Below are 6,000 nucleotides of genomic sequence, written 5' to 3'. Positions count from 1 at the left end.
CTAGCCTAAAAATTTTGTCGCGAGTTGCTTTTCTCCTCTATTGCAAAAATTAAAGCGGCCAGGCCTACTGCGTTCCATTAACCGCAGAGACAGATTCTGAGAACGGATCACATTTCACAGAATCAACAGGGGAGGAAGGATGCGTGGATATACCGTACCAAACGCTCCGAATGAGTTGTAGTTGGGTGTGTAAGTGTAAATTTGGCATGTTATTATTATTATTTATGGAGGGGGAAAAGGGAGGAGGATGGGGGTTGAAACTGGATTAAGGAAATGGTAGATGGGGTGGGGTAGGAAGGATATTTCATTTGATAAATAGAATGTAATATGAATTATCTAGCAAAAAAAACGTATGGAAAGATCTCACCAAGGGTCTCCAAAGCATTCGACAAACCAAATATACATCGAATACGATGCTGTTGCTTCACTAGAACATCATTGAATCCAGGCATCTGCAGGTTGTGAACAACTTCTGGTCTTGCCGGAACGGTGCACAAACAAATCCGAAAAAAATAATCAGAAACTTTCTTGGAATTTGACAATGAAAAATAACTCTAAACCGAAGAAAAACGTCAAATTTTCAGCACCGAACAAATTTCACGTCCGATCTCGCGCATGACTACTTCGATCAAAAAATAAATCAACGATTTTAAGTTATAGAACTCTTTTAAATTCTTCTTTCTACCCTTTATATTTTATTTGTAATCAATAAAAAAAACTTTTTTAGTTATTATTTTCAAATCGGTTTTATTGTTTTAATATTTTTGCATCCATGGTTTCTTAAATTTTAGTCCAATTTTCACTTCAAGTTTTACGTAACAATTTTATATTTCAATAAATAGCAATCAATTTATCAATCCACACAAAACACGAAAAAAGTCAATCCAGAAGAGACATCTCGTCGTGATTTTACTATTTTTTTGCACATCTGAACAAATCGATGTGATAAGATGTCATAGCTAATGCGATACATTTAACAAATTAAATTAAATCGTTTGATCCCATCGTTTGCCGAAAGATTGCAGCCATGAATAAATTTAAATTATTGCATCAATAAATTATAGGAAAAAAGTGTATCTAGTTAAAACGGAGCAAAAAATAAAGCTGATTAAATGTTTGCAGGGTCAAAAACTAATATTTACTAGAAGAATAAAAAAGTGTAAAAAACAAGAATGTACTAAGTGGCTTAACATGTAACGTGAAACAGATGAAATTAAAAAAAAAAATAAACCACTAATTTCGGGCAATGAATAAACCCCTTCGAAAAAAAGATAAATGAAACTAGATGTTAGCAAACTGTTGAAGGAAATCAATGGTCCGGTTACCAATTTTCTCCACTAAACTAAAACAAACTGTCCCTTTTAGCTAGGCGCCCAATTTACCACCACCTGTTGCAATCCCTTTGATGATTGCAGTGCAATTGCACCCGATAAGGAACTTTTTACTTTACTCCAAGATAAAGGTTTTCAAAACGCTGTGCAAGACTTTGTTATGTACACAAGAAAAAAAATCATAACAACAAAAATACAAGGTTCTGTGATTCTAATCACCCCCTAACAAGATTTACATCTTTACATAAACGTGAGCACAACTCTTTGTAACTCTGTGTATAGGAAATTTTCCTCACCCCACGATAAACGAGCTCTATCGATTTTGTGCAAATTGTCACAGCTCTACCGAAAACCGGCTTAGACTAATGTTTTTTTTTTAAATTTTGTACGAACTTGCGTACGATTCGTAGGAACGGGAAAAGGGAGGCAAAACAAACAAGCACTATCTCTGGTATGCTGGTCATATCACTTTTACACACACACACACACACACACACGATGTAATGTTACTGTAATGAGCTCTTTTAGTTGGAAGAAAATATATCTAAAGAAAAAAAACAGAGCATAACAGATAGAACAAGTTTGCGGGCGAGAACTACTAACGATGTTAACTGATTATAAGTATACTAAATTTTGCAAGGTAGAAACGAGAGAAGAAAAAAACGTTTTCCTGGAGCAACAAAACAAGGCTAATTAAAGGTTTGACAAATTGACACTAACAAAAAAAACAAAATTAATTCAACAAGCAGCTATATACAGAGGAAATCTAAAACAGACAGACGTAAAATATACTGTACTTTACATTAAGAGTGAATCGTCGTAAATTAGAGCCTAATATTTAAATAATACCATGTAACGAAATGTGAAACCAATGCGACAATGCAAATCGGAAGCAACAAATAAAAAATAACACAGACAATTGACAAAGAAAGCCCACAGAAAAAAAAATAAGTTTAAAACTTTAAGACACGATGGTAAATGTTTTGCTGAATCTGAAAAAAAATCTACAATTAACTGCTCTAAGTCTAATGCATAGTTTGAAGGAAATAGAATAATGGAAAATTGGAAGCAAACTGGAAATCAAAATCAATGCAAAAACTGAACAAAAAGAAACACAAAAACTGCTGTCAAAATGTTACACACCCAAAGTCTCAATAAAGGATGATGAGTGGAATTTGCTGTAATTTAGTGCGAAACCTGTTTGTGTCTCTTTATTTTGCTATTTTCACAACCTCCATGATCCCAATAGAGGGAGAAAGAGAGAGCGACAGAAACTTCCTCATCGTTGCAGTAAATTGGGAGGTTTATTTTTGTTTTTAGGACCCAAAATAGAACCGATTCTACGGGAAAGTGTGGCGTGCATTTACTGGATACACGTGCGCTTGGGTTGTTTCGAGAGGTGGTGCGAAATAACATGGGTGACCCAAATGTTTTCGACAGGTAAGAGTAGGTGAAAGGAATTGTGACAAATGTTTGATTTTTTTTTATATTGAGCAAATTTTGCATCATTAGTTTCTTCATACAAATTTGATTATTTTTTGGTAATATTCATCCTTTTCCATTGGACTATGTTTTTCCAACACAGCGGTTTTGCGGGATTTTTTTCTAATCCTAAAAATTTCCCATACACTTTTGGAAAAAGATCTAAGAGCAATTCCATGTCAAATAGGGAATCGGTTGTACCGGACCCTCTCCGATTTCAATGAAACTTTGTTATCCTACGCTAAGCTAAGCCATGTTTATGTATAAGGAGCCATTTTCAATCGATAATTCCATTTGAGAATTTTTGTGTTTCGTAATTAAAATATAGCTGTATCTCGAAGCCGTTGCATCGGATTAAAAAGTGGTCAAAGACAAACTTATAGGAAATTTGACGGGCTTTCCGAAAAAATACACTGAAAGCAAAAAACACGCACATTTTATGAGAATTTTTGATTTTTAAGTTTAGATTTCTAAGATGTTTCAAAAAGATTCACGAAAAATATAGGATGGAGCAACTCTCCTAAAAAATACAAAAATCATTACCTTAACTTTTTTATCGGTAGCCTGAACATCAAAACTTTCAAAACCGATATTGGAAATCAATTTTCCAGACAATTAGACATAAAAGTCTCCATATTGACAACTGTCCTAAGTTCAATCGTTTTGAAGTTACAGTGGTTTTTGTAAATAAAAGTGTTTCTATATGACAGACAGACAGATATTTTTCAGTCTTGAAAATAATTTTAACGAAAAGCTCGTCCAATTTCCCATCAGATTGTATTCAGTTTTTGAAAATTTTGACGATTATAGCACTTTTCAAAAAACAGTGTTAATAATTTTTTTTTTATATTTTTTAGGAGAGTTGCTCCATCCTATATTTTTCGTGAATCTTTTTGTAACATCTTAGGCTATTTTCACAAAAAAAAATTAAGAAAAAAAATCGTTGGTGTTGCATCCGAGGGTGGAGGAGGCAAGGCGGGACGGATGGCAGCAAAGATTAACAAGCAACTAACTATTAATACATTTATTAAACTAGGTTTAAGTATAAAGAGTAAATTCCACGTTGTTGCTCTGCTTGTGGTTGTTGTGAGAATGACGTTTGTCAGAGCGGCAACTCGGTCGCGGAGCGCACCGTCAAGGTGGTGTCAAACGGGTGGTGACACTCCCGGCGCGCAGTGCTGCCAAGGTATGACAACTCTCCCCCTCGTCGATATGACTTCCGGTATCGTTCGATGGCAAGAATATGAAGTAGTAGAAGCAAGAGTAGAAGTAACCGTACGCATCCGGTCGTTTTGCTCCGTAAGCAGCAGCAGCAGTAATCAAGCAATCTCGAATGTGCCGGGCACGTCCGGGCGGCAAGTGCTCCCCCGAGCAGTAGTAGTAGTTTTGTAGTAGTAGTTGTTGTTACTGGGCACGTCCAGCGTAGCTTCGCTCCGTGAGCGGTTGGACTTGGCGCAAATGCCAATCCGCAAGTTGGTCTTGTAGACCGCACGCAAGAATCATCTTAGTAGTCGGTACCCTTACCGACCGCAGCATTGAGCATGCGATTGAGATCGCAACGCATCTGCAGCAACCATTCGCGCCCCAACAGTGGGTGCTTCGCTGATTCGACGACGTACAAGGGCAATGTGAACAGATCACCATCCGAATCTACATCGACCATCGACCTCCCCAGCACGTTGATGGTTGCACCGCAGTAACTTACCAGGTGGTCACTGGTTGGAACGAGCTTCAGGTGCGGGAAGTGGCACTGCTGGTCCGAAGCACTGATAACAGAAATGGGCGAACCGGTGTCTACTTCGAAAACCAGCTGCTTCCCATTGACCCGCAGCTGCAGGAACTTGGCCGCCGAGTCTCGCTCCTCTTCGACGTGAAAAATCCTGTACGTAGATGGGTTCTTCGCTTGCAAACACCTCGTCGATGTTGTGCGTGTCCTTGTTCTGCTTCGTCGCTTCCTTCTTCCGGCACACCCTCTCCAGGTGTCCCTTGGTCTTGCAGTAGTTGCAAACTGTAGCATAGTACTTGCACTCGTTTGCCAGGTGATCATCATCACCGCACCGGTAACACAGCTTCGCATCGCTCGTAGACTGCCTGTTGGGTTCGTTCGTCGTCTGCTTCTTTGCAGCCAGATGCTCAACGTGGTGCAGTTCCGAGCTCGTCCCGGAACCTTGCATTTCGTTTGTTCCCCGGTGGGACATTTCCATACCGAAAGCGGTGTCCTTCGCCTTCGCCAGCGTCAGGTCTCGAATTTCCAGCAGCCGGGATTGAACGACGCGGTTCTGGATTCCGAAAACGAACTGGTTCCGGATAGCGTTTTCGAGATGATTGCCGAAATTGCACGTCAGGGCCAGCTTCTCAAGATCCGTGACGTAATCCTGCAGCGACTCGTTCTCCTGCTGCTTCCGGCTTTTGAACTTGAAGTTCTCCAAAATTTCGAGCGGCGCCGGGCTGTAGCAGCCTGCAGCAGCGTAACAATCTGATCGTATGTTTGATCCTCCGGTGCAACGGCGTTCAGCTTGTTGCACAGCACGTCGTAAGTGGCTCCTCCCATGAAGTGCAGTAGAAAGTCCCGCTTGTCCGCCTCCACAACCTTGAAGATCCGGAACGACACTTCCAGCCGTTTGACACAACGATCGAATTTCGTTGCAGCTGGGTTGAAAGGTTCGAACGCGAACGTGCGTGGCGCAGCAGGCGCCGCATTTTCCTCCTCCAGCACCATTGTACTTTCAGGTTCCGCAAAAAAGTCCGTATTTTTCTTGCGAATCCACTACCTCGTCGCCAACTGTTGTATCCGAGGGTGGAGGAGGCAAGGCGGGACGGATGGCAGCAAAGATTAACAAGCAACTAACTATTAATACATTTATTAAACTAGGTTTAAGTATAAAGAGTAAATTCCACGTTGTTGCTCTGCTTGTGGTTGTTGTGAGAATGACGTTTGTCAGCGCGGCAACTCGGTCGCGGAGCGCACCGTCAAGGTGGTGTCAAACGGGTGGTGACACTCCCGGCGCGCAGTGCTGCCAAGGTATGACAGTTGGCTCACCTTTAAATTTGACTTTTAAACTTAAAAGTATAAAAATCTGATGTAATTTACGTGTTTTTTTCTTATAAGTTTGTCTTTGACCTTTTTTGATACGATGCAACGGCTTCGATAAACAGCAGAACAATTCTCTCAGATTTCGATCATTCG

Source organism: Culex quinquefasciatus, chromosome 3 (genome assembly GCF_015732765.1).
Source record: "Culex quinquefasciatus strain JHB chromosome 3, VPISU_Cqui_1.0_pri_paternal, whole genome shotgun sequence".
Lineage (NCBI taxonomy): Eukaryota > Metazoa > Arthropoda > Insecta > Diptera > Culicidae > Culex > Culex quinquefasciatus.
This window is presented reverse-complemented; position numbering follows the sequence as displayed.